The 24,766-nt window shown below is 76.8% G+C and overlaps 24 non-coding genes across 24 annotated transcripts; all 24 read right to left on the bottom strand.

Annotated features, from left to right (window-relative positions):
• Nucleotides 1–232: 232 nt before the first annotated feature.
• Nucleotides 233–351, bottom strand: LOC149745418 (5S ribosomal RNA). The gene has a single exon (XR_016389654.1). It is a non-coding gene; the product is annotated as a 5S ribosomal RNA (ribosomal RNA).
• Nucleotides 352–1,281: 930 nt separating this feature from the next.
• LOC149745417 (5S ribosomal RNA) lies at nt 1,282–1,400 on the bottom strand. The gene has a single exon (XR_016389128.1). It is a non-coding gene; the product is annotated as a 5S ribosomal RNA (ribosomal RNA).
• A 932-nt stretch (nt 1,401–2,332) lies between these two features.
• LOC149745416 (5S ribosomal RNA) lies at nt 2,333–2,451 on the bottom strand. Its single transcript, XR_016390708.1, has one exon. It is a non-coding gene; the product is annotated as a 5S ribosomal RNA (ribosomal RNA).
• Nucleotides 2,452–3,383: 932 nt separating this feature from the next.
• On the bottom strand, nt 3,384–3,503 carry LOC149745415 (5S ribosomal RNA). The gene has a single exon (XR_016390307.1). It is a non-coding gene; the product is annotated as a 5S ribosomal RNA (ribosomal RNA).
• A 932-nt stretch (nt 3,504–4,435) lies between these two features.
• LOC149745414 (5S ribosomal RNA) lies at nt 4,436–4,554 on the bottom strand. Its single transcript, XR_016390707.1, has one exon. It is a non-coding gene; the product is annotated as a 5S ribosomal RNA (ribosomal RNA).
• Nucleotides 4,555–5,487: 933 nt separating this feature from the next.
• LOC149745413 (5S ribosomal RNA) lies at nt 5,488–5,606 on the bottom strand. Its single transcript, XR_016390021.1, has one exon. It is a non-coding gene; the product is annotated as a 5S ribosomal RNA (ribosomal RNA).
• Nucleotides 5,607–6,539: 933 nt separating this feature from the next.
• On the bottom strand, nt 6,540–6,658 carry LOC149745412 (5S ribosomal RNA). Its single transcript, XR_016389803.1, has one exon. It is a non-coding gene; the product is annotated as a 5S ribosomal RNA (ribosomal RNA).
• Nucleotides 6,659–7,591: 933 nt separating this feature from the next.
• Nucleotides 7,592–7,710, bottom strand: LOC149745411 (5S ribosomal RNA). The gene has a single exon (XR_016390706.1). It is a non-coding gene; the product is annotated as a 5S ribosomal RNA (ribosomal RNA).
• Nucleotides 7,711–8,643: 933 nt separating this feature from the next.
• On the bottom strand, nt 8,644–8,762 carry LOC149745410 (5S ribosomal RNA). The gene has a single exon (XR_016390020.1). It is a non-coding gene; the product is annotated as a 5S ribosomal RNA (ribosomal RNA).
• A 933-nt stretch (nt 8,763–9,695) lies between these two features.
• On the bottom strand, nt 9,696–9,814 carry LOC149745409 (5S ribosomal RNA). Its single transcript, XR_016389802.1, has one exon. It is a non-coding gene; the product is annotated as a 5S ribosomal RNA (ribosomal RNA).
• A 933-nt stretch (nt 9,815–10,747) lies between these two features.
• Nucleotides 10,748–10,866, bottom strand: LOC149745408 (5S ribosomal RNA). The gene has a single exon (XR_016390704.1). It is a non-coding gene; the product is annotated as a 5S ribosomal RNA (ribosomal RNA).
• Nucleotides 10,867–11,799: 933 nt separating this feature from the next.
• LOC149745407 (5S ribosomal RNA) lies at nt 11,800–11,918 on the bottom strand. The gene has a single exon (XR_016389932.1). It is a non-coding gene; the product is annotated as a 5S ribosomal RNA (ribosomal RNA).
• A 934-nt stretch (nt 11,919–12,852) lies between these two features.
• On the bottom strand, nt 12,853–12,971 carry LOC149745406 (5S ribosomal RNA). Its single transcript, XR_016389801.1, has one exon. It is a non-coding gene; the product is annotated as a 5S ribosomal RNA (ribosomal RNA).
• Nucleotides 12,972–13,904: 933 nt separating this feature from the next.
• On the bottom strand, nt 13,905–14,023 carry LOC149745405 (5S ribosomal RNA). Its single transcript, XR_016390703.1, has one exon. It is a non-coding gene; the product is annotated as a 5S ribosomal RNA (ribosomal RNA).
• Nucleotides 14,024–14,953: 930 nt separating this feature from the next.
• On the bottom strand, nt 14,954–15,072 carry LOC149745404 (5S ribosomal RNA). Its single transcript, XR_016389116.1, has one exon. It is a non-coding gene; the product is annotated as a 5S ribosomal RNA (ribosomal RNA).
• Nucleotides 15,073–16,004: 932 nt separating this feature from the next.
• LOC149745403 (5S ribosomal RNA) lies at nt 16,005–16,123 on the bottom strand. Its single transcript, XR_016390702.1, has one exon. It is a non-coding gene; the product is annotated as a 5S ribosomal RNA (ribosomal RNA).
• A 932-nt stretch (nt 16,124–17,055) lies between these two features.
• Nucleotides 17,056–17,175, bottom strand: LOC149745402 (5S ribosomal RNA). Its single transcript, XR_016390306.1, has one exon. It is a non-coding gene; the product is annotated as a 5S ribosomal RNA (ribosomal RNA).
• A 932-nt stretch (nt 17,176–18,107) lies between these two features.
• Nucleotides 18,108–18,226, bottom strand: LOC149745401 (5S ribosomal RNA). Its single transcript, XR_016390701.1, has one exon. It is a non-coding gene; the product is annotated as a 5S ribosomal RNA (ribosomal RNA).
• A 933-nt stretch (nt 18,227–19,159) lies between these two features.
• Nucleotides 19,160–19,278, bottom strand: LOC149745400 (5S ribosomal RNA). Its single transcript, XR_016390019.1, has one exon. It is a non-coding gene; the product is annotated as a 5S ribosomal RNA (ribosomal RNA).
• A 933-nt stretch (nt 19,279–20,211) lies between these two features.
• On the bottom strand, nt 20,212–20,330 carry LOC149745399 (5S ribosomal RNA). The gene has a single exon (XR_016389800.1). It is a non-coding gene; the product is annotated as a 5S ribosomal RNA (ribosomal RNA).
• A 933-nt stretch (nt 20,331–21,263) lies between these two features.
• LOC149745398 (5S ribosomal RNA) lies at nt 21,264–21,382 on the bottom strand. The gene has a single exon (XR_016389630.1). It is a non-coding gene; the product is annotated as a 5S ribosomal RNA (ribosomal RNA).
• Nucleotides 21,383–22,315: 933 nt separating this feature from the next.
• LOC149745397 (5S ribosomal RNA) lies at nt 22,316–22,434 on the bottom strand. The gene has a single exon (XR_016390018.1). It is a non-coding gene; the product is annotated as a 5S ribosomal RNA (ribosomal RNA).
• Nucleotides 22,435–23,367: 933 nt separating this feature from the next.
• LOC149745396 (5S ribosomal RNA) lies at nt 23,368–23,486 on the bottom strand. The gene has a single exon (XR_016389799.1). It is a non-coding gene; the product is annotated as a 5S ribosomal RNA (ribosomal RNA).
• A 933-nt stretch (nt 23,487–24,419) lies between these two features.
• Nucleotides 24,420–24,538, bottom strand: LOC149745395 (5S ribosomal RNA). The gene has a single exon (XR_016389104.1). It is a non-coding gene; the product is annotated as a 5S ribosomal RNA (ribosomal RNA).
• Nucleotides 24,539–24,766: the final 228 nt, after the last annotated feature.

Below are 24,766 nucleotides of genomic sequence, written 5' to 3'. Positions count from 1 at the left end.
GGAGCCTGGGTCCGGGCCAGGCACCCCGGGGGCGTCTGGGGTGCGGCTGCCTTCCAGGGCCGCCTTCTGGCCGCCTGGCGGGCCGGGCCGGCGGGGAGCGCCCCCTCCGGCGCGCGCGCCGTGGTGGGAGGGGCCTGAGGAGGCGGGGCCTGCAGCGGGGCCCCGGCGCCGGCGGAGCCGGCGGCCACCGCCCGCGGGCGAGTTAAAGGAGAAGGCGGAGCGGGAGGCAAAAAGCCTACAGCACCCGGTATTCCCAGGCGGTTTCCCATCCAAGTACTAACCAGGCCCGACCCTGCTTAGCTTCCGAGATCAGACGAGATCGGGCGCGTTCAGGGTGGTATGGCCGTAGACGGGGGCGGGGACGGCGGGCTGCCTCTTGAGGCCCACTTTCGCTGGCGCTTGCGCCTCACCGCCAGCCTGGCGGTCAGCCCGCCCCGGCAGGACCCCGTCGCCCGCCCAGGCAGGGGGAACGGAGGTCTCGGGTACCGGGCGGTGGCGGAGGCGGAGGGTTTGGCCACCCCCTCCCAGCCGAGGGCGGGCGTGACCCAGCGAACACTTCGGCGCTTGGCGCCCCGCCAAGATCCCGCCCGTCGCTCACAGGGACGTGGCCCCGGAGGCTTCAGGGCCCGGGGCCCGCGGTCCCTTGGGCATCGCCCCTGCCCGCTCACGCGGCGCTAGGCGCCGCCCGGCAGCAGCCCGGGCCGGCCCTCCTGCCCGACAGCAGCTGGCCCGAAGCCACTGGGAGCCACCATCGTGTCGCCACGGCCCCTCAGCCCCGGCGAGGCCACCCTTGCCCGCACACCACCCGCCGAGCTCAGGAGCCCGCCCCTGGGGCCGGCAGGCCCGGGGAAGCGGCCCCTGCTCTCGATCCCGCTCCCGCACCCGGCCGCGGCGGCGACACGGCGGGGGCGGGGCTTTTGCCGGAGGGAGCTGTGGAGGGACACACCCACCGGCACACAGGTGGCGGCCCCGGGGCGGGGCGCCGGTGGGGGCGGCCAGGTGCAGGTCGACGGGCTCGCTGGCCGAAGGCACGGCAAGCGGGCCCGCGGCGGAGCCTGGGTCCGGCCAGGCACCCCGGGGGCGTCTGGGGTGCGGCTGCCTTCCAGGGCCGCCTTCTGGCCGCCTGGCGGGCCGGGCCGGCGGGGAGCGCCCCCTCCGGCGCGCGCGCCGTGGTGCGAGGGGCCTGAGGAGGCGGGGCCTGCAGCGGAGCCCCGGCGCGGTCGGAGCCGGCGGCCAGCGCCCGCGGGCGAGTTCAAGGAGAAGGCGGAGCGGGAGGCAAAAAGCCTACAGCACCCGGTATTCCCAGGAGGTCTCCCATCCAAGTACTAACCAGGCCCGACCCTGCTTAGCTTCCGAGATCAGACGAGATCGGGCGCGTTCAGGGTGGTATGGCCGTAGACGGGACGGGGACGGCGGGCTGCCTCTTGAGGCCCACTTTCGCTGGCGCTTGCGCCTCACCGCCAGCCTGGCGGTCAGCCCGCCCCGGCAGGACCCCGTCGCCCGCCCAGGCAGGGGGAACGGAGGTCTCGGGTACCGGGCGGTGGCGGAGGCGGAGGGTTTGGCCACCCCCTCCCAGCCGAGGGCGGGCGTGACCCAGCGAACCCTTCGGCGCTTGGCGCCCCGCCCAAGATCCGGCCCGTCGCTCACAGGGACGTGGCCCCGGAGGCTTCAGGGCCCGGGGCCCGCGGTCCCTTGGGCATCGCCCCTGCCCGACCACGCGGCGCTAGGCGCCGCCCGGCCGCATCCCGGGCCGGCCCTCCTGCCCGACAGCAGCTGGCCCGAAGCCACTGGGAGCCACCATCGTGTCGCCACGGCCCCACAGCCCCGGCGAGGCCACCCTTGCCCGCACACCACCCGCCGAGCTCAGGAGCCCGCCCCTGGCGGCCGGCAGGCCCGGGGAAGCGGCCCCTGCCCTCGATCCCGCTCCCGCACACGGCCGCGGCGGCGACACGGCGGGGGCTGGGCTTTTGCCAGAGGGAGCTGTGGAGGGACACACCCACCGGCACACAGGTGGCGGCCCCGGGTCGGGGCGCCGGTGGGGGCGGCCAGGTGCAGGTCGACGGGCTCGCTGGCCGAAGGCACGGCAACCGGGCCCGCGGCGGAGCCTGGGTCCGGGCCAGGCACCCCGGGGGCGTCTGGGGTGCGGCTGCCTTCCAGGGCCGCCTTCTGGCCCCCTGGCGGGCCGGGCCGGCGGGGAGCGCCCCCTCCGGCGCGCGCGCCGTGGTGGGAGGGGCCTGAGGAGGCGGGGCCTGCAGCGGGGCCCCGGCGCGGGCGGAGCCGGCGGCCACCGCCCGCGGGCGAGTTAAAGGAGAAGGCGGAGCGGGAGGCAAAAAGCCTACAGCACCCGGTATTCCCAGGCGGTCTCCCATCCAAGTACTAACCAGGCCCGACCCTGCTTAGCTTCCGAGATCAGACGAGATCGGGCGCGTTCAGGGTGGTATGGCCGTAGACGGGACGGGGACGGCGGGCTGCCTCTTGAGGCCCACTTTCGCTGGCGCTTGCGCCTCACCGCCAGCCTGGCGGTCAGCCCGCCCCGGCAGGACCCCGTCGCCCGCCCAGGCAGGGGGAACGGAGGTCTCGGGTACCGGGCGGTGGCGGAGGCGGAGGGTTTGGCCACCCCCTCCCAGCCGAGGGCGGGCGTGACCCAGCGAACCCTTCGGCGCTTGGCGCCCCGCCCAAGATCCGGCCCGTCGCTCACAGGGACGTGGCCCCGGAGGCTTCAGGGCCCGGGGCCCGCGGTCCCTTGGGCATCGCCCCTGCCCGCCCACGCGGCGCTAGGCGCCGCCCAGCCGCAGCCCGGGGCGGCCCTCCTGCCCGACAGCAGCTGGCCCGAAACCACTGGGAGCCACCATCGTGTCGCCACGGCCCCTCAGCCCCGGCGAGGCCACCCTTGCCCGCACACCACCCGCCGAGCTCAGGAGCCCGCCCCTGGCGGCCGGCAGGCCCGGGGAAGAGGCCCCTGCCCTCGATCCCGCTCCCGCACCCGGCCGCGGCGGCGACACGGCGGGGGGCGGGGCTTTTGCCGGAGGGAGCTGTGGAGGGACACACCCACCGGCACACAGGTGGCGGCCCCGGGGCGGGGCGCCGGAGGGGGCGGCCAGGTGCAGGTCGAGGGGCTCGCTGGCCGAAGGGACGGCAACCGGGCCCACGGCGGAGCCTGGGTCCGGGCCAGGCACCCTGGGGGCGTCTGGGGTGCGGCTGCCTTCCAGGGCCGCCTTCTGGCCGCCTGGCGGGCCGGGCCGGCGGGGAGCGCCCCCTCCGGCGCGTGCGCCGTGGTGGGAGGGGCCTGAGGAGGAGGGGCCTGCAGCGGGGCCCCGGCGCGGGCGGAGCCGGCGGCCACCGCCCGCGGGCGAGTAAAGGAGAAGGCGGAGCGGGAGGCAAAAAGCCTACAGCACCCGGTATTCCCAGGCGGTCTCCCATCCAAGTACTAACCAGGCCCGACCCTGCTTAAGCTTCCGAGATCAGACGAGATCGGGCGCGTTCAGGGTGGTATGGCCGTAGACGGGGGCGGGGACGGCGTGCTGCCTCTTGAGGCCCACTTTCGCTGGCGCTTGCGCCTCACCGACAGCCTGGCGGTCAGCCCGCCCCGGCAGGACCCCGTCGCCCGCCCAGGCAGGGGGAACGGAGGTCTCGGGTACCGGGCGGTGGCGGAGGCGGAGGGTTTGGCCACCCCCTCCCAGCCGAGGGCGGGCGTGACCCAGCGAACCCTTCGGCGCTTGGCGCCCCGCCAAGATCCCGCCCGTCGCTCACAGGGACGTGGCCCCGGAGGCTTCAGGGCCCGGGGCCCACGGTCCCTTGGGCATCGCCCCTGCCCGCCCACGCGGCGCTAGGCGCCGCCCGGCCGCAGCCCGGGCCGGCCCTCCTGCCCGACAGCAGCTGGCCCGAAGCCACTGGGAGCCACCATCGTGTCGCCACGGCCCCTCAGCCCCGGCGAGGCCACCCTTGCCCGCACACCACCCGCCGAGCTCAGGAGCCCGCCCCTGGCGGCCGGCAGGCCCGGGGAAGCGGCCCCTGCCCTCGATCCCGCTCCCGCACCCGGCCGCGGCGGCGACACGGCGGGGGCGGGGCTTTTGCCGGAGGGAGCTGTGGAGGGACACACCCACCGGCACACAGGTGGCGGCCCCGGGGCGGGGCGCCGGTGGGGGCGGCCAAGTGCAGGTCGACGGGCTCGCTGGCCGAAGGCACGGCAACCGGGCCCGCGGCGGAGCCTGGGTCCGGGCCAGGCACCCCGGGGGCATCTGGGGTGCGGCTGCCTTCCAGGGCCGCCTTCTGGCCGCCTGGCGGGCCGGACCGGCGGGGAGCGCCCCCTCCGGCGCGCGCGCCGTGGTGCGAGGGGCCTGAGGAGGCGGGGCCTGCAGCGGAGCCCCGGCGCGGGCGGAGCCGGCGGCCACCGCCCGCGGGCGAGTTCAAGGAGAAGGCGGAGCGGGAGGCAAAAAGCCTACAGCACCCGGTATTCCCAGGCGGTCTCCCATCCAAGTACTAACCAGGCCCGACCCTGCTTAGCTTCCGAGATCAGACGAGATCGGGCGCGTTCAGGGTGGTATGGCCGTAGACGGGACGGGGACGGCGGGCTGCCTCTTGAGGCCCACTTTCGCTGGCGCTTGCGCCTCACCGCCAGCCTGGCGGTCAGCCCGCCCCGGCAGGACCCCGTCGCCCGCCCAGGCAGGGGGAACGGAGGTCTCGGGTACCGGGCGGTGGCGGAGGCGGAGGGTTTGGCCACCCCCTCCCAGCCGAGGGCGGGCGTGACCCAGCGAACCCTTCGGCGCTTGGCGCCCCGCCCAAGATCCGGCCCGTCGCTCACAGGGACGTGGCCCCGGAGGCTTCAGGGCCCGGGGCCCGCGGTCCCTTGGGCATCGCCCCTGTCCGCCCACGCGGCGCTAGGCGCCGCCCGGCCGCAGCCCGGGCCGGCCCTCCTGCCCGACAGCAGCTGGCCCGAAGCCACTGGGAGCCACCATCGTGTCGCCACGGCCCCTCAGCCCCGGCGAGGCCACCCTTGCCCGCACACCACCCGCCGGGCTCAGTAGCCCGCCCCTGGCGGACGGCAGGCCAGGGGAAGCGGCCCCTGCCCTCGATCCCGCTCCCGCACCCGGCCGCGGCGGCGACACGGCGGGGGGCGGGGCTTTTGCCGGAGGGAGCTGTGGAGGGACACACCCACCGGCACACAGGTGGCGGCCCCGGGGCGGGTCGCCGGTGGTGGCGGCCAGGTGCAGGTCGAGGGGCTCGCTGGCGGAAGGCACGGCAATCGGGCCCGCGGCGGAGCCTGGGTCTGGGCCAGGCACCCCGGGGGCGTCTGGGGTGCGGCTGCCTTCCAGGGCCGCCTTCTGGCCGCCTGGCGGGCCGGGCTGGCGGGGAGCGCCCCCTCCGGCGCGCGCGCCGTGGTGAGAGGGGCCTGAGGAGGCGGGGCCTGCTGCGGGACCCGGGCGCGGGCGGAGCCGGCGGCCACCGCCCGCGGGCGAGTTAAAGGAGAAGGCGGAGCGGGAGGCAAAAACCCTACAGCACCCGGTATTCCCAGGCGGTCTCCCATCCAAGTACTAACCAGGCCCGACCCTGCTTAGCTTCCGAGATCAGACGAGATCGGGCGCGTTCAGGGTGGTATGGCCGTAGACGGGGGCGGGGACGGCGGGCTGCCTCTTGAGGCCCACTTTCGCTGGCGCTTGCGCCTCACCGCCAGCCTGGCGGTCAGCCCGCCCCGGCAGGACCCCGTCGCCCGCCCAGGCAGGGGGAACGGAGGTCTCGGGTACCGGGCGGCGGCGGAGGCGGAGGGTTTGGCCACCCCCTCCCAGCCGAGGGCGGGCGTGACCCAGCGAACCCTTCGGCGCTTGGCGCCCCGCCAAGATCCCGCCCGTCGCTCACAGGGACGTGGCCCCGGAGGCTTCAGTGCCCGGGGCCCGCGGTCCCTTGGGCATCGCCCCTGCCCGCCCACGCGGCGCTAGGCGCCGCCCAGCCGCAACCCGGGCCGGCCCTCCTGCCCGACAGCAGCTGGCCCGAAGCCACTGGGAGCCACCATCGTGTCGCCACGGCCCCTCAGCCCCGGCGAGGCCACCCTTGCCCGCACACCACCCGCCGAGCTCAGGAGCCCGCCCCTGGCGGCCGGCAGGCCCGGGGAAGCGGCCCCTGCCCTCGATCCCGCTCCCGCACCCGGCAGCGGCGGCGACACGGCGGGGGGCGGGGCTTTTGCCGGAGGGAGCTGTGGAGGGACACAGCCACCGGCACACAGGTGGCGGCCCCGGGGCGGGGCGCCGGTGGGGGCGGCCAGGTGCAGGTCGACGGGCTCGCTGGCCGAAGGGACGGCAACCGGGCCCGCAGCGGAGCCTGGGTCCGGGCCAGGCACCCCGGGGGCGTCTGGGGTGCGGCTGCCTTCCAGGGCCGCCTTCTGGCCGCCTGGCGGGCCGGGCCGGCGGGGAGCGCCCCCTCCGGCGCGCGTGCCGTGGTGGGAGGGGCCTGAGGAGGCGGGGCCTGCAGCGGGGCCCCGGCGCGGGCGGAGCCGGCGGCCACCGCCCGCGGGCGAGTTAAAGGAGAAGGCGGAGCGGGAGGCAAAAAGCCTACAGCACCCGGTATTCCCAGGCGGTCTCCCATCCAAGTACTAACCAGGCCCGACCCTGCTTAGCTTCCGAGATCAGACGAGATCGGGCGCGTTCAGGGTAGTATGGCCGTAGACGGGGGCGGGGACGGCGGGCTGCCTCTTGAGGCCCACTTTCGCTGGCGCTTGCGCCTCACCGCCAGCCTGGCGGTCAGCCCGCCCCGGCAGGACCCCGTCGCCCGCCCAGGCAGGGGGAACGGAGGTCTCAGGTACCGGGCGGTGGCGGAGGCGGAGGGTTTGGCCACCCCCTCCCAGCCGAGGGCGGGCGTGACCCAGCGAACCCTTCGGCGCTTGGCGCCCCGCCAAGATCCCGCCCGTCGCTCACAGGGACGTGGCCCCGGAGGCTTCAGTGCCCGGGGCCCGCGGTCCCTTGGGCATCGCCCCTGCCCGCCCACGCGGCGCTAGGCGCCGCCCAGCCGCAACCCGGGCCGGCCCTCCTGCCCGACAGCAGCTGGCCCGAAGCCACTGGGAGCCACCATCGTGTCGCCACGGCCCCTCAGCCCCGGCGAGGCCACCCTTGCCCGCACACCACCTGCCGGGCTCAGGAGCCCGCCCCTGGCGGCCGGCAGGCCCGGGGAAGCAGCCCCTGCCCTCGATCCCGCTCCCGCACCCGGCCGCGGCGGCGACACGGCGGGGGGCGAGGCTTTTGCCGGAGGGAGCTGTGGAGGGACACACCCACCGGCACACAGGTGGCGGCACCGGGGCGGGGCGCCGGTGGTGGCGGCCAGGTGCAGGTCGAGGGGCTCGCTGGCCGAAGGGACGGCAACCGGGCCCGCGGCGGAGCCTGGGTCCGGGCCAGGCACCCCGGGGGCGTCTGGGGTGCGGCTGCCTTCCAGGGCCGCCTTCTGGCCGCCTGGCGGGCCGGGCCGGCGGGGAGCGCCCCCTCCGGCGCGCGCGCCGTGGTGGGAGGGGCCTGAGGAGGCGGGGCCTGCAGCGGGGCCCCGGCGCGGGCGGAGCCGGCGGCCACCGCCCTTGGGCGAGTTAAAGGAGAAGGCGGAGCAGGAGGCAAAAAGCCTACAGCACCCGGTATTCCCAGGCGGTCTCCCATCCAAGTACTAACCAGGCCCGACCCTGCTTAGCTTCCGAGATCAGACGAGATCGGGCGCGTTCAGGGTGGTATGGCCGTAGACGGGACGGGGACGGCGGGCTGCCTCTTGAGGCCCACTTTTGCTGGCGCTTGCGCCTCACCGCCAGCCTGGCGGTCAGCCCGCCCCGGCAGGACCCCGTCGCCCGCCCAGGCAGGGGGAACGGAGGTCTCGGGTACCGGGCGGTGGCGGAGGCGGAGGGTTTGGCCACCCCCTCCCAGCCGAGGGCGGGCGTGACCCAGCGAACCCTTCGGCGCTTGGCGCCCCGCCCAAGATCCGGCCCGTCGCTCACAGGGACGTGGCCCCGGAGGCTTCAGGGCCCGGGGCCCGCGGTCCCTTGGGCATCGCCCCTGTCCGCCCACGCGGCGCTAGGCGCCGCCCGGCCGCAGCCCGGGCCGGCCCTCCTGCCCGACAGCAGCTGGCCCGAAGCCACTGGGAGCCACCATCGTGTCGCCACGGCCCCTCAGCCCCGGCGAGGCCACCCTTGCCCGCACACCACCCGCCGGGCTCAGTAGCCCGCCCCTGGCGGACGGCAGGCCAGGGGAAGCGGCCCCTGCCCTCGATCCCGCTCCCGCACCCGGCCGCGGCGGCGACACGGCGGGGGGCGGGGCTTTTGCCGGAGGGAGCTGTGGAGGGACACACCCACCGGCACACAGGTGGCGGCCCCGGGGCGGGTCGCCGGTGGTGGCGGCCAGGTGCAGGTCGAGGGGCTCGCTGGCGGAAGGCACGGCAATCGGGCCCGCGGCGGAGCCTGGGTCTGGGCCAGGCACCCCGGGGGCGTCTGGGGTGCGGCTGCCTTCCAGGGCCGCCTTCTGGCCGCCTGGCGGGCCGGGCTGGCGGGGAGCGCCCCCTCCGGCGCGCGCGCCGTGGTGGGAGGGGCCTGAGGAGGCGGGGCCTGCAGCGGGACCCGGGCGCGGGCGGAGCCGGCGGCCACCGCCCGCGGGCGAGTTAAAGGAGAAGGCGGAGCGGGAGGCAAAAACCCTACAGCACCCGGTATTCCCAGGCGGTCTCCCATCCAAGTACTAACCAGGCCCGACCCTGCTTAGCTTCCGAGATCAGACGAGATCGGGCGCGTTCAGGGTGGTATGGCCGTAGACGGGGGCGGGGACGGCGGGCTGCCTCTTGAGGCCCACTTTCGCTGGCGCTTGCGCCTCACCGCCAGCCTGGCGGTCAGCCCGCCCCGGCAGGACCCCGTCGCCCGCCCAGGCAGGGGGAACGGAGGTCTCGGGTACCGGGCGGTGGCGGAGGCGGAGGGTTTGGCCACCCCCTCCCAGCCGAGGGCGGGCGTGACCCAGCGAACCCTTCGGCGCTTGGCGCCCCGCCAAGATCCCGCCCGTCGCTCGCAGGGACGTGGCCCCGGAGGCTTCAGTGCCCGGGGCCCGCGGTCCCTTGGGCATCGACCCTGCCCGCCCACGCGGCGCTAGGCGCCGCCCAGCCGCAACCCGGGCCGGCCCTCCTGCCCGACAGCAGCTGGCCCGAAGCCACTGGGAGCCACCATCGTGTCGCCACGGCCCCTCAGCCCCGGCGAGGCCACCCTTGCCCGCACACCACCCGCCGAGCTCAGGAGCCCGCCCCTGGCGGCCGGCAGGCCCGGGGAAGCGGCCCCTGCCCTCGATCCCGCTCCCGCACCCGGCAGCGGCGGCGACACGGCGGGGGGCGGGGCTTTTGCCGGAGGGAGCTGTGGAGGGACACAGCCACCGGCACACAGGTGGCGGCCCCGGGGCGGGGCGCCGGTGGGGGCGGCCAGGTGCAGGTCGACGGGCTCGCTGGCCGAAGGGACGGCAACCGGGCCCGCGGCGGAGCCTGGGTCCGGGCCAGGCACCCCGGGGGCGTCTGGGGTGCGGCTGCATTCCAGGGCCGCCTTCTGGCCGCCTGGCGTGCCGGGCCGGCGGGGAGCGCCCCCTCCGGCGCGCGTGCCGTGGTGGGAGGGGCCTGAGGAGGCGGGGCCTGCAGCGGGGCCCCGGCGCGGGCGGAGCCGGCGGCCACCGCCCGCGGGCGAGTTAAAGGAGAAGGCGGAGCGGGAGGCAAAAAGCCTACAGCACCCGGTATTCCCAGGCGGTCTCCCATCCAAGTACTAACCAGGCCCGACCCTGCTTAGCTTCCGAGATCAGACGAGATCGGGCGCGTTCAGGGTAGTATGGCCGTAGACGGGGGCGGGGACGGCGGGCTGCCTCTTGAGGCCCACTTTCGCTGGCGCTTGCGCCTCACCGCCAGCCTGGCGGTCAGCCCGCCCCGGCAGGACCCCGTCGCCCGCCCAGGCAGGGGGAACGGAGGTCTCGGGTACCAGGCGGTGGCGGAGGCGGAGGGTTTGGCCACCCCCTCCCAGCCGAGGGCGGGCGTGACCCAGCGAACCCTTCGGCGCTTGGCGCCCCGCCAAGATCCCGCCCGTCGCTCACAGGGACGTGGCCCCGGAGGCTTCAGTGCCCGGGGCCCGCGGTCCCTTGGGCATCGCCCCTGCCCGCCCACGCGGCGCTAGGCGCCGCCCAGCCGCAACCCGGGCCGGCCCTCCTGCCCGACAGCAGCTGGCCCGAAGCCACTGGGAGCCACCATCGTGTCGCCACGGCCCCTCAGCCCCGGCGAGGCCACCCTTGCCCGCACACCACCTGCCGGGCTCAGGAGCCCGCCCCTGGCGGCCGGCAGGCCCGGGGAAGCAGCCCCTGCCCTCGATCCCGCTCCCGCACCCGGCCGCGGCGGCGACACGGCGGGGGGCGAGGCTTTTGCCGGAGGGAGCTGTGGAGGGACACACCCACCGGCACACAGGTGGCGGCACCGGGGCGGGGCGCCGGTGGGGGCGGCCAGGTGCAGGTCGAGGGGCTCGCTGGCCGAAGGGACGGCAACCGGGCCCGCGGCGGAGCCTGGGTCCGGGCCAGGCACCCCGGGGGCGTCTGGGGTGCGGCTGCCTTCCAGGGCCGCCTTCTGGCCCCCTGGCGGGCCGGGCCGGCGGGGAGCGCCCCCTCCGGCGCGCGCGCCGTGGTGGGAGGGGACTGAGGAGGCGGGGCCTGCAGCGGGGCCCCGGCGCGGGCGGAGCCGGCGGCCACCGCCCGAGGGCGAGTTAAAGGAGAAGGCGGAGCGGGAGGCAAAAAGCCTACAGCACCCGGTATTCCCAGGCGGTCTCCCATCCAAGTACTAACCAGGCCCGACCCTGCTTAGCTTCCGAGATCAGACGAGATCGGGCGCGTTCAGGGTGGTATGGCCGTAGACGGGACGGGGACGGCGGGCTGCCTCTTGAGGCCCACTTTCGCTGGCGCTTGCGCCTCACCGCCAGCCTGGCGGTCAGCCCGCCCCGGCAGGACCCCGTCGCCCGCCCAGGCAGGGGGAACGGAGGTCTCGGGTACCGGGCGGTGGCGGAGGCGGAGGGTTTGGCCACCCCCTCCCAGCCGAGGGCGGGCGTGACCCAGCGAACCCTTCGGCGCTTGGCGCCCCGCCCAAGATCCGGCCCGTCGCTCACAGGGACGTGGCCCCGGAGGCTTCAGGGCCCGGGGCCCGCGGTCCCTTGGGCATCGCCCCTGCCCGCCCACGCGGCGCTAGGCGCCGCCCAGCCGCAGCCCGGGGCGGCCCTCCTGCCCGACAGCAGCTGGCCCGAAACCACTGGGAGCCACCATCGTGTCGCCACGGCCCCTCAGCCCCGGCGAGGCCACCCTTGCCCGCACACCACCCGCCGAGCTCAGGAGCCCGCCCCTGGCGGCCGGCAGGCCCGGGGAAGAGGCCCCTGCCCTCGATCCCGCTCCCGCACCCGGCCGCGGCGGCGACACGGCGGGGGGCGGGGCTTTTGCCGGAGGGAGCTGTGGAGGGACACACCCACCGGCACACAGGTGGCGGCCCCGGGGCGGGGCGCCGGAGGGGGCGGCCAGGTGCAGGTCGAGGGGCTCGCTGGCCGAAGGGACGGCAACCGGGCCCGCGGCGGAGCCTGGGTCCGGGCCAGGCACCCTGGGGGCGTCTGGGGTGCGGCTGCCTTCCAGGGCCGCCTTCTGGCCGCCTGGCGGGCCGGGCCGGCGGGGAGCGCCCCCTCCGGCGCGTGCGCCGTGGTGGGAGGGGCCTGAGGAGGCGGGGCCTGCAGCGGGGCCCCGGCGCGGGCGGAGCCGGCGTCCACCGCCCGCGGGCGATTTAAAGGAGAAGGCGGAGCGGGAGGCAAAAATCCTACAGCACCCGGTATTCCCAGGCGGTCTCCCATCCAAGTACTAACCAGGCCCGACCCTGCTTAGCTTCCGAGATCAGACGAGATCGGGCGCGTTCAGGGTGGTATGGCCGTAGACGGGGGCGGGGACGGCGGGCTGCCTCTTGAGGCCCACTTTCGCTGGCGCTTGCGCCTCACCGCCAGCCTGGCGGTCAGCCCGCCCCGGCAGGACCCCGTCGCCCACCCAGGCAGGGGGAACGGAGGTCTCGGGTACCGGGCGGTGGCGGAGGCGGAGGGTTTGGCCACCCCCTCCCAGCCGAGGGCGGGCGTGACCCAGCGAACCCTTCGGCGCTAGGCGCCCCGCCCAAGATCCGGCCCGTCGCTCACAGGGACGTGGCCCCGGAGGCTTCAGGGCCCGGGGCCCGCGGTCCCTTGGGCATCGCCCCTGCCCGCCCACGCGGCGCTAGGCGCCGCCCAGCCGCAGCCCGGGCCGGCCCTCCTGCCCGACAGCAGCTGGCACGAAGCCACTGGGAGCCACCATCGTGTCGCCACGGCCCCTCAGCCCCGGCGAGGCCACCCTTGCCCGCACACCACCCGCCGAGCTCAGGAGCCCGCCCCTGGCGGCCGGCAGGCCCGGGGAAGCGGCCCCTGCCCTCGATCCCGCTCCCGCACCCGGCAGCGGCGGCGACACGGCGGGGGGCGGGGCTTTTGCCGGAGGGAGCTGTGGAGGGACACACCCACCGGCACACAGGTGGCGGCCCCGGGGCGGGGCGCCGGTGGGGGCGGCCAGGTGCAGGTCGACGGGCTCGCTGGCCGAAGGGACGGCAACCGGGCCCGCGGCGGAGCCTGGGTCCGGGCCAGGCACCCCGGGGGCGTCTGGGGTGCGGCTGCCTTCCAGGGCCGCCTTCTGGCCGCCTGGCGGGCCGGGCCGGCGGGGAGCGCCCCCTCCGGCGCGCGTGCCGTGGTGGGAGGGGCCTGAGGAGGCGGGGCCTGCAGCGGGGCCCCGGCGCGGGCGGAGCCGGCGGCCACCGCCCGCGGGCGAGTTAAAGGAGAAGGCGGAGCGGGAGGCAAAAAGCCTACAGCACCCGGTATTCCCAGGCGGTCTCCCATCCAAGTACTAACCAGGCCCGACCCTGCTTAGCTTCCGAGATCAGACGAGATCGGGCGCGTTCAGGGTAGTATGGCCGTAGACGGGGGCGGGGACGGCGGGCTGCCTCTTGAGGCCCACTTTCGCTGGCGCTTGCGCCTCACCGCCAGCCTGGCGGTCAGCCCGCCCCGGCAGGACCCCGTCGCCCGCCCAGGCAGGGGGAACGGAGGTCTCGGGTACCGGGCGGTGGCGGAGGCGGAGGGTTTGGCCACCCCCTCCCAGCCGAGGGCGGGCGTGACCCAGCGAACCCTTCGGCGCTTGGCGCCCCGCCAAGATCCCGCCCGTCGCTCACAGGGACGTGGCCCCGGAGGCTTCAGTGCCCGGGGCCCGCGGTCCCTTGGGCATCGCCCCTGCCCGCCCACGCGGCGCTAGGCGCCGCCCAGCCGCAACCCGGGCCGGCCCTCCTGCCCGACAGCAGCTGGCCCGAAGCCACTGGGAGCCACCATCGTGTCGCCACGGCCCCTCAGCCCCGGCGAGGCCACCCTTGCCCGCACACCACCTGCCGGGCTCAGGAGCCCGCCCCTGGCGGCCGGCAGGCCCGGGGAAGCAGCCCCTGCCCTCGATCCCGCTCCCGCACCGGGCCGCGGCGGCGACAGGGCGGGGGGCGGGGCTTTTGCCGGAGGGAGCTGTGGAGGGACACACCCACCGGCACACAGGTGGCGGCCCCGGGGCGGGGCGCCGGTGGGGGCGGCCAGGTGCAGGTCGAGGGGCTCGCTGGCCGAAGGGACGGCAACCGGGCCCGCGGCGGAGCCTGGGTCCGGGCCAGGCACCCCGGGGGCGTCTGGGGTGCGGCTGCCTTCCAGGGCCGCCTTCTGGCCGCCTGGCGGGCCGGGCCGGCGGGGAGCGCCCCCTCCGGCGCGCGCGCCGTGGTGGGAGGGGCCTGAGGAGGCGGGGCCTGCAGCGGGGCCCCGGCGCCGGCGGAGCCGGCGGCCACCGCCCGCGGGCGAGTTAAAGGAGAAGGCGGAGCGGGAGGCAAAAAGCCTACAGCACCCGGTATTCCCAGGCGGTCTCCCATCCAAGTACTAACCAGGCCCGACCCTGCTTAGCTTCCGAGATCAGACGAGATCGGGCGCGTTCAGGGTGGTATGGCCGTAGACGGGGGCGGGGACGGCGGGCTGCCTCTTGAGGCCCACTTTCGCTGGCGCTTGCGCCTCACCGCCAGCCTGGCGGTCAGCCCGCCCCGGCAGGACCCCGTCGCCCGCCCAGGCAGGGGGAACGGAGGTCTCGGGTACCGGGCGGTGGCGGAGGCGGAGGGTTTGGCCACCCCCTCCCAGCCGAGGGCGGGCGTGACCCAGCGAACACTTCGGCGCTTGGCGCCCCGCCAAGATCCCGCCCGTCGCTCACAGGGACGTGGCCCCGGAGGCTTCAGGGCCCGGGGCCCGCGGTCCCTTGGGCATCGCCCCTGCCCGCTCACGCGGCGCTAGGCGCCGCCCGGCAGCAGCCCGGGCCGGCCCTCCTGCCCGACAGCAGCTGGCCCGAAGCCACTGGGAGCCACCATCGTGTCGCCACGGCCCCTCAGCCCCGGCGAGGCCACCCTTGCCCGCACACCACCCGCCGAGCTCAGGAGCCCGCCCCTGGGGCCGGCAGGCCCGGGGAAGCGGCCCCTGCTCTCGATCCCGCTCCCGCACCCGGCCGCGGCGGCGACACGGCGGGGGCGGGGCTTTTGCCGGAGGGAGCTGTGGAGGGACACACCCACCGGCACACAGGTGGCGGCCCCGGGGCGGGGCGCCGGTGGGGGCGGCCAGGTGCAGGTCGACGGGCTCGCTGGCCGAAGGCACGGCAACCGGGCCCGCGGCGGAGCCTGGGTCCGGCCAGGCACCCCGGGGGCGTCTGGGGTGCGGCTGCCTTCCAGGGCCGCCTTCTGGCCGCCTGGCGGGCCGGGCCGGCGGGGAGCGCCCCCTCCGGCGCGCGCGCCGTGGTGCGAGGGGCCTGAGGAGGCGGGGCCTGCAGCGGAGCCCCGGCGCGGGCGGAGCCGGCGGCCAGCGCCCGCGGGCGAGTTCAAGGAGAAGGCGGAGCGGGAGGCAAAAAGCCTACAGCACCCGGTATTCCCAGGAGGTCTCCCATCCAAGTACTAACCAGGCCCGACCCTGCTTAGCTTCCGAGATCAGACGAGATCGGGCGCGTTCAGGGTGGTATGGCCGTAGACGGGACGGGGACGGCGGGCTGCCTCTTGAGGCCCACTTTCGCTGGCGCTTGCGCCTCACCGCCAGCCTGGCGGTCAGCCCGCCCCGGCAGGACCCCGTCGCCCGCCCAGGCAGGGGGAACGGAGGTCTCGGGTACCGGGCGGTGGCGGAGGCGGAGGGTTTGGCCACCCCCTCCCAGCCGAGGGCGGGCGTGACCCAGCGAACCCTTCGGCGCTTGGCGCCCCGCCCAAGTTCCGGCCCGTCGCTCACAGGGACGTGGCCCCGGAGGCTTCAGGGCCCGGGGCCCGCGGTCCCTTGGGCATCGCCCCTGCCCGACCACGCGGCGCTAGGCGCCGCCCGGCCGCATCCCGGGCCGGCCCTCCTGCCCGACAGCAGCTGGCCCGAAGCCACTGGGAGCCACCATCGTGTCGCCACGGCCCCACAGCCCCGGCGAGGCCACCCTTGCCCGCACACCACCCGCCGAGCTCAGGAGCCCGCCCCTGGCGGCCGGCAGGCCCGGGGAAGCGGCCCCTGCCCTCGATCCCGCTCCCGCACACGGCCGCGGCGGCGACACGGCGGGGGCTGGGCTTTTGCCAGAGGGAGCTGTGGAGGGACACACCCACCGGCACACAGGTGGCGGCCCCGGGGCGGGGCGCCGGTGGGGGCGGCCAGGTGCAGGTCGACGGGCTCGCTGGCCGAAGGCACGGCAACCGGGCCCGCGGCGGAGCCTGGGTCCGGGCCAGGCACCCCGGGGGCGTCTGGGGTGCGGCTGCCTTCCAGGGCCGCCTTCTGGCCCCCTGGCGGGCCGGGCCGGCGGGGAGCGCCCCCTCCGGCGCGCGCGCCGTGGTGGGAGGGGCCTGAGGAGGCGGGGCCTGCAGCGGGGCCCCGGCGCGGGCGGAGCCGGCGGCCACCGCCCGCGGGCGAGTTAAAGGAGAAGGCGGAGCGGGAGGCAAAAAGCCTACAGCACCCGGTATTCCCAGGCGGTCTCCCATCCAAGTACTAACCAGGCCCGACCCTGCTTAGCTTCCGAGATCAGACGAGATCGGGCGCGTTCAGGGTGGTATGGCCGTAGACGGGACGGGGACGGCGGGCTGCCTCTTGAGGCCCACTTTCGCTGGCGCTTGCGCCTCACCGCCAGCCTGGCGGTCAGCCCGCCCCGGCAGGACCCCGTCGCCCGCCCAGGCAGGGGGAACGGAGGTCTCGGGTACCGGGCGGTGGCGGAGGCGGAGGGTTTGGCCACCCCCTCCCAGCCGAGGGCGGGCGTGACCCAGCGAACCCTTCGGCGCTTGGCGCCCCGCCCAAGATCCGGCCCGTCGCTCACAGGGACGTGGCCCCGGAGGCTTCAGGGCCCGGGGCCCGCGGTCCCTTGGGCATCGCCCCTGCCCGCCCACGCGGCGCTAGGCGCCGCCCAGCCGCAGCCCGGGGCGGCCCTCCTGCCCGACAGCAGCTGGCCCGAAACCACTGGGAGCCACCATCGTGTCGCCACGGCCCCTCAGCCCCGGCGAGGCCACCCTTGCCCGCACACCACCCGCCGAGCTCAGGAGCCCGCCCCTGGCGGCCGGCAGGCCCGGGGAAGAGGCCCCTGCCCTCGATCCCGCTCCCGCACCCGGCCGCGGCGGCGACACGGCGGGGGGCGGGGCTTTTGCCGGAGGGAGCTGTGGAGGGACACACCCACCGGCACACAGGTGGCGGCCCCGGGGCGGGGCGCCGGAGGGGGCGGCCAGGTGCAGGTCGAGGGGCTCGCTGGCCGAAGGGACGGCAACCGGGCCCACGGCGGAGCCTGGGTCCGGGCCAGGCACCCTGGGGGCGTCTGGGGTGCGGCTGCCTTCCAGGGCCGCCTTCTGGCCGCCTGGCGGGCCGGGCCGGCGGGGAGCGCCCCCTCCGGCGCGTGCGCCGTGGTGGGAGGGGCCTGAGGAGGAGGGGCCTGCAGCGGGGCCCCCGCGCGGGCGGAGCCGGCGGCCACCGCCCGCGGGCGAGTAAAGGAGAAGGCGGAGCGGGAGGCAAAAAGCCTACAGCACCCGGTATTCCCAGGCGGTCTCCCATCCAAGTACTAACCAGGCCCGACCCTGCTTAAGCTTCCGAGATCAGACGAGATCGGGCGCGTTCAGGGTGGTATGGCCGTAGACGGGGGCGGGGACGGCGTGCTGCTTCTTGAGGTCCACTTTCGCTGGCGCTTGCGCCTCACCGACAGCCTGGCGGTCAGCCCGCCCCGGCAGGACCCCGTCGCCCGCCCAGGCAGGGGGAACGGAGGTCTCGGGTACCGGGCGGTGGCGGAGGCGGAGGGTTTGGCCACCCCCTCCCAGCCGAGGGCGGGCGTGACCCAGCGAACCCTTCGGCGCTTGGCGCCCCGCCAAGATCCCGCCCGTCGCTCACAGGGACGTGGCCCCGGAGGCTTCAGGGCCCGGGGCCCACGGTCCCTTGGGCATCGCCCCTGCCCGCCCACGCGGCGCTAGGCGCCGCCCGGCCGCAGCCCGGGCCGGCCCTCCTGCCCGACAGCAGCTGGCCCGAAGCCACTGGGAGCCACCATCGTGTCGCCACGGCCCCTCAGCCCCGGCGAGGCCACCCTTGCCCGCACACCACCCGCCGAGCTCAGGAGCCCGCCCCTGGCGGCCGGCAGGCCCGGGGAAGCGGCCCCTGCCCTCGATCCCGCTCCCGCACCCGGCCGCGGCGGCGACACGGCGGGGGCGGGGCTTTTGCCGGAGGGAGCTGTGGAGGGACACACCCACCGGCACACAGGTGGCGGCCCCGGGGCGGGGCGCCGGTGGGGGCGGCCAAGTGCAGGTCGACGGGCTCGCTGGCCGAAGGCACGGCAACCGGGCCCGCGGCGGAGCCTGGGTCCGGGCCAGGCACCCCGGGGGCATCTGGGGTGCGGCTGCCTTCCAGGGCCGCCTTCTGGCCGCCTGGCGGGCCGGACCGGCGGGGAGCGCCCCCTCCGGCGCGCGCGCCGTGGTGCGAGGGGCCTGAGGAGGCGGGGCCTGCAGCGGAGCCCCGGCGCGGGCGGAGCCGGCGGCCACCGCCCGCGGGCGAGTTCAAGGAGAAGGCGGAGCGGGAGGCAAAAAGCCTACAGCACCCGGTATTCCCAGGCGGTCTCCCATCCAAGTACTAACCAGGCCCGACCCTGCTTAGCTTCCGAGATCAGACGAGATCGGGCGCGTTCAGGGTGGTATGGCCGTAGACGGGACGGGGACGGCGGGCTGCCTCTTGAGGCCCACTTTCGCTGGCGCTTGCGCCTCACCGCCAGCCTGGCGGTCAGCCCGCCCCGGCAGGACCCCGTCGCCCGCCCAGGCAGGGGGAACGGAGGTCTCGGGTACCGGGCGGTGGCGGAGGCGGAGGGTTTGGCCACCCCCTCCCAGCCGAGGGCGGGCGTGACCCAGCGAACCCTTCGGCGCTTGGCGCCCCGCCCAAGATCCGGCCCGTCGCTCACAGGGACGTGGCCCCGGAGGCTTCAGGGCCCGGGGCCCGCGGTCCCTTGGGCATCGCCCCTGTCCGCCCACGCGGCGCTAGGCGCCGCCCGGCCGCAGCCCGGGCCGGCCCTCCTGCCCGACAGCAGCTGGCCCGAAGCCACTGGGAGCCACCATCGTGTCGCCACGGCCCCTCAGCCCCGGCGAGGCCACCCTTGCCCGCACACCACCCGCCGGGCTCAGTAGCCCGCCCCTGGCGGACGGCAGGCCAGGGGAAGCGGCCCCTGCCCTCGATCCCGCTCCCGCACCCGGCCGCGGCGGCGACACGGCGGGGGGCGGGGCTTTTGCCGGAGGGAGCTGTGGAGGGACACACCCACCGGCACACAGGTGGCGGCCCCGGGGCGGGTCGCCGGTGGTGGCGGCCAGGTGCAGGTCGAGGGGCTCGCTGGCGGAAGGCACGGCAATCGGGCCCGCGGCGGAGCCTGGGTCTGGGCCAGGCACCCCGGGGGCGTCTGGGGTGCGGCTGCCTTCCAGGGCCGCCTTCTGGCCGCCTGGCGGGCCGGGCTGGCGGGGAGCGCCCCCTCCGGCGCGCGCGCCGTGGTGAGAGGGGCCTGAGGAGGCGGGGCCTGCTGCGGGACCCGGGCGCGGGCGGAGCCGGCGGCCACCGCCCGCGGGCGAGTTAAAGGAGAAGGCGGAGCGGGAGGCAAAAACCCTACAGCACCCGGTATTCCCAGGCGGTCTCCCATCCAAGTACTAACCAGGCCCGACCCTGCTTAGCTTCCGAGATCAGACGAGATCGGGCGCGTTCAGGGTGGTATGGCCGTAGACGGGGGCGGGGACGGCGGGCTGCCTCTTGAGGCCCACTTTCGCTGGCGCTTGCGCCTCACCGCCAGCCTGGCGGTCAGCCCGCCCCGGCAGGACCCCGTCGCCCGCCCAGGCAGGGGGAACGGAGGTCTCGGGTACCGGGCGGCGGCGGAGGCGGAGGGTTTGGCCACCCCCTCCCAGCCGAGGGCGGGCGTGACCCAGCGAACCCTTCGGCGCTTGGCGCCCCGCCAAGATCCCGCCCGTCGCTCACAGGGACGTGGCCCCGGAGGCTTCAGTGCCCGGGGCCCGCGGTCCCTTGGGCATCGCCCCTGCCCGCCCACGCGGCGCTAGGCGCCGCCCAGCCGCAACCCGGGCCGGCCCTCCTGCCCGACAGCAGCTGGCCCGAAGCCACTGGGAGCCACCATCGTGTCGCCACGGCCCCTCAGCCCCGGCGAGGCCACCCTTGCCCGCACACCACCCGCCGAGCTCAGGAGCCCGCCCCTGGCGGCCGGCAGGCCCGGGGAAGCGGCCCCTGCCCTCGATCCCGCTCCCGCACCCGGCAGCGGCGGCGACACGGCGGGGGGCGGGGCTTTTGCCGGAGGGAGCTGTGGAGGGACACAGCCACCGGCACACAGGTGGCGGCCCCGGGGCGGGGCGCCGGTGGGGGCGGCCAGGTGCAGGTCGACGGGCTCGCTGGCCGAAGGGACGGCAACCGGGCCCGCAGCGGAGCCTGGGTCCGGGCCAGGCACCCCGGGGGCGTCTGGGGTGCGGCTGCCTTCCAGGGCCGCCTTCTGGCCGCCTGGCGGGCCGGGCCGGCGGGGAGCGCCCCCTCCGGCGCGCGTGCCGTGGTGGGAGGGGCCTGAGGAGGCGGGGCCTGCAGCGGGGCCCCGGCGCGGGCGGAGCCGGCGGCCACCGCCCGCGGGCGAGTTAAAGGAGAAGGCGGAGCGGGAGGCAAAAAGCCTACAGCACCCGGTATTCCCAGGCGGTCTCCCATCCAAGTACTAACCAGGCCCGACCCTGCTTAGCTTCCGAGATCAGACGAGATCGGGCGCGTTCAGGGTAGTATGGCCGTAGACGGGGGCGGGGACGGCGGGCTGCCTCTTGAGGCCCACTTTCGCTGGCGCTTGCGCCTCACCGCCAGCCTGGCGGTCAGCCCGCCCCGGCAGGACCCCGTCGCCCGCCCAGGCAGGGGGAACGGAGGTCTCAGGTACCGGGCGGTGGCGGAGGCGGAGGGTTTGGCCACCCCCTCCCAGCCGAGGGCGGGCGTGACCCAGCGAACCCTTCGGCGCTTGGCGCCCCGCCAAGATCCCGCCCGTCGCTCACAGGGACGTGGCCCCGGAGGCTTCAGTGCCCGGGGCCCGCGGTCCCTTGGGCATCGCCCCTGCCCGCCCACGCGGCGCTAGGCGCCGCCCAGCCGCAACCCGGGCCGGCCCTCCTGCCCGACAGCAGCTGGCCCGAAGCCACTGGGAGCCACCATCGTGTCGCCACGGCCCCTCAGCCCCGGCGAGGCCACCCTTGCCCGCACACCACCTGCCGGGCTCAGGAGCCCGCCCCTGGCGGCCGGCAGGCCCGGGGAAGCAGCCCCTGCCCTCGATCCCGCTCCCGCACCCGGCCGCGGCGGCGACACGGCGGGGGGCGAGGCTTTTGCCGGAGGGAGCTGTGGAGGGACACACCCACCGGCACACAGGTGGCGGCACCGGGGCGGGGCGCCGGTGGGGGCGGCCAGGTGCAGGTCGAGGGGCTCGCTGGCCGAAGGGACGGCAACCGGGCCCGCGGCGGAGCCTGGGTCCGGGCCAGGCACCCCGGGGGCGTCTGGGGTGCGGCTGCCTTCCAGGGCCGCCTTCTGGCCGCCTGGCGGGCCGGGCCGGCGGGGAGCGCCCCCTCCGGCGCGCGCGCCGTGGTGGGAGGGGCCTGAGGAGGCGGGGCCTGCAGCGGGGCCCCGGCGCGGGCGGAGCCGGCGGCCACCGCCCTTGGGCGAGTTAAAGGAGAAGGCGGAGCAGGAGGCAAAAAGCCTACAGCACCCGGTATTCCCAGGCGGTCTCCCATCCAAGTACTAACCAGGCCCGACCCTGCTTAGCTTCCGAGATCTGACGAGATCGGGCGCGTTCAGGGTGGTATGGCCGTAGACGGGACGGGGACGGCGGGCTGCCTCTTGAGGCCCACTTTCGCTGGCGCTTGCGCCTCACCGCCAGCCTGGCGGTCAGCCCGCCCCGGCAGGACCCCGTCGCCCGCCCAGGCAGGGGGAACGGAGGTCTCGGGTACCGGGCGGTGGCGGAGGCGGAGGGTTTGGCCACCCCCTCCCAGCCGAGGGCGGGCGTGACCCAGCGAACCCTTCGGCGCTTGGCGCCCCGCCCAAGATCCGGCCCGTCGCTCACAGGGACGTGGCCCCGGAGGCTTCAGGGCCCGGGGCCCGCGGTCCCTTGGGCATCGCCCCTGTCCGCCCACGCGGCGCTAGGCGCCGCCCGGCCGCAGCCCGGGCCGGCCCTCCTGCCCGACAGCAGCTGGCCCGAAGCCACTGGGAGCCACCATCGTGTCGCCACGGCCCCTCAGCCCCGGCGAGGCCACCCTTGCCCGCACACCACCCGCCGGGCTCAGTAGCCCGCCCCTGGCGGACGGCAGGCCAGGGGAAGCGGCCCCTGCCCTCGATCCCGCTCCCGCACCCGGCCGCGGCGGCGACACGGCGGGGGGCGGGGCTTTTGCCGGAGGGAGCTGTGGAGGGACACACCCACCGGCACACAGGTGGCGGCCCCGGGGCGGGTCGCCGGTGGTGGCGGCCAGGTGCAGGTCGAGGGGCTCGCTGGCGGAAGGCACGGCAATCGGGCCCGCGGCGGAGCCTGGGTCTGGGCCAGGCACCCCGGGGGCGTCTGGGGTGCGGCTGCCTTCCAGGGCCGCCTTCTGGCCGCCTGGCGGGCCGGGCTGGCGGGGAGCGCCCCCTCCGGCGCGCGCGCCGTGGTGGGAGGGGCCTGAGGAGGCGGGGCCTGCAGCGGGACCCGGGCGCGGGCGGAGCCGGCGGCCACCGCCCGCGGGCGAGTTAAAGGAGAAGGCGGAGCGGGAGGCAAAAACCCTACAGCACCCGGTATTCCCAGGCGGTCTCCCATCCAAGTACTAACCAGGCCCGACCCTGCTTAGCTTCCGAGATCAGACGAGATCGGGCGCGTTCAGGGTGGTATGGCCGTAGACGGGGGCGGGGACGGCGGGCTGCCTCTTGAGGCCCACTTTCGCTGGCGCTTGCGCCTCACCGCCAGCCTGGCGGTCAGCCCGCCCCGGCAGGACCCCGTCGCCCGCCCAGGCAGGGGGAACGGAGGTCTCGGGTACCGGGCGGTGGCGGAGGCGGAGGGTTTGGCCACCCCCTCCCAGCCGAGGGCGGGCGTGACCCAGCGAACCCTTCGGCGCTTGGCGCCCCGCCAAGATCCCGCCCGTCGCTCACAGGGACGTGGCCCCGGAGGCTTCAGTGCCCGGGGCCCGCGGTCCCTTGGGCATCGCCCCTGCCCGCCCACGCGGCGCTAGGCGCCGCCCAGCCGCAACCCGGGCCGGCCCTCCTGCCCGACAGCAGCTGGCCCGAAGCCACTGGGAGCCACCATCGTGTCGCCACGGCCCCTCAGCCCCGGCGAGGCCACCCTTGCCCGCACACCACCCGCCGAGCTCAGGAGCCCGCCCCTGGCGGCCGGCAGGCCCGGGGAAGCGGCCCCTGCCCTCGATCCCGCTCCCGCACCCGGCAGCGGCGGCGACACGGCGGGGGGCGGGGCTTTTGCCGGAGGGAGCTGTGGAGGGACACAGCCACCGGCACACAGGTGGCGGCCCCGGGGCGGGGCGCCGGTGGGGGCGGCCAGGTGCAGGTCGACGGGCTCGCTGGCCGAAGGGACGGCAACCGGGCCCGCGGCGGAGCCTGGGTCCGGGCCAGGCACCCCGGGGGCGTCTGGGGTGCGGCTGCATTCCAGGGCCGCCTTCTGGCCGCCTGGCGTGCCGGGCCGGCGGGGAGCGCCCCCTCCGGCGCGCGTGCCGTGGTGGGAGGGGCCTGAGGAGGCGGGGCCTGCAGCGGGGCCCCGGCGCGGGCGGAGCCGGCGGCCACCGCCCGCGGGCGAGTTAAAGGAGAAGGCGGAGCGGGAGGCAAAAAGCCTACAGCACCCGGTATTCCCAGGCGGTCTCCCATCCAAGTACTAACCAGGCCCGACCCTGCTTAGCTTCCGAGATCAGACGAGATCGGGCGCGTTCAGGGTAGTATGGCCGTAGACGGGGGCGGGGACGGCGGGCTGCCTCTTGAGGCCCACTTTCGCTGGCGCTTGCGCCTCACCGCCAGCCTGGCGGTCAGCCCGCCCCGGCAGGACCCCGTCGCCCGCCCAGGCAGGGGGAACGGAGGTCTCGGGTACCAGGCGGTGGCGGAGGCGGAGGGTTTGGCCACCCCCTCCCAGCCGAGGGCGGGCGTGACCCAGCGAACCCTTCGGCGCTTGGCGCCCCGCCAAGATCCCGCCCGTCGCTCACAGGGACGTGGCCCCGGAGGCTTCAGTGCCCGGGGCCCGCGGTCCCTTGGGCATCGCCCCTGCCCGCCCACGCGGCGCTAGGCGCCGCCCAGCCGCAACCCGGGCCGGCCCTCCTGCCCGACAGCAGCTGGCCCGAAGCCACTGGGAGCCACCATCGTGTCGCCACGGCCCCTCAGCCCCGGCGAGGCCACCCTTGCCCGCACACCACCTGCCGGGCTCAGGAGCCCGCCCCTGGCGGCCGGCAGGCCCGGGGAAGCAGCCCCTGCCCTCGATCCCGCTCCCGCACCCGGCCGCGGCGGCGACACGGCGGGGGGCGAGGCTTTTGCCGGAGGGAGCTGTGGAGGGACACACCCACCGGCACACAGGTGGCGGCACCGGGGCGGGGCGCCGGTGGGGGCGGCCAGGTGCAGGTCGAGGGGCTCGCTGGCCGAAGGGACGGCAACCGGGCCCGCGGCGGAGCCTGGGTCCGGGCCAGGCACCCCGGGGGCGTCTGGGGTGCGGCTGCCTTCCAGGGCCGCCTTCTGGCCGCCTGGCGGGCCGGGCCGGCGGGGAGCGCCCCCTCCGGCGCGCGCGCCGTGGTGCGAGGGGCCTGAGGAGGCGGGGCCTGCAGCGGAGCCCCGGCGCGGGCGGAGCCGGCGGCCAGCGCCCGCGGGCGAGTTCAAGGAGAAGGCGGAGCGGGAGGCAAAAAGCCTACAGCACCCGGTATTCCCAGGAGGTCTCCCATCCAAGTACTAACCAGGCCCGACCCTGCTTAGCTTCCGAGATCAGACGAGATCGGGCGCGTTCAGGGTGGTATGGCCGTAGACGGGACGGGGACGGCGGGCTGCCTCTTGAGGCCCACTTTCGCTGGCGCTTGCGCCTCACCGCCAGCCTGGCGGTCAGCCCGCCCCGGCAGGACCCCGTCGCCCGCCCAGGCAGGGGGAACGGAGGTCTCGGGTACCGGGCGGTGGCGGAGGCGGAGGGTTTGGCCACCCCCTCCCAGCCGAGGGCGGGCGTGACCCAGCGAACCCTTCGGCGCTTGGCGCCCCGCCCAA

The sequence above is a fragment of the Delphinapterus leucas genome, chromosome 19 (genome assembly GCF_059928025.1).
Source record: "Delphinapterus leucas isolate spDelLeu-1000000601 "Yukka" chromosome 19, BTC_Dleu_Yukka2, whole genome shotgun sequence".
Lineage (NCBI taxonomy): Eukaryota > Metazoa > Chordata > Mammalia > Artiodactyla > Monodontidae > Delphinapterus > Delphinapterus leucas.
Note: the sequence above shows the minus strand (reverse complement) of the source record. Positions and strands in the feature narration are given on the sequence as shown.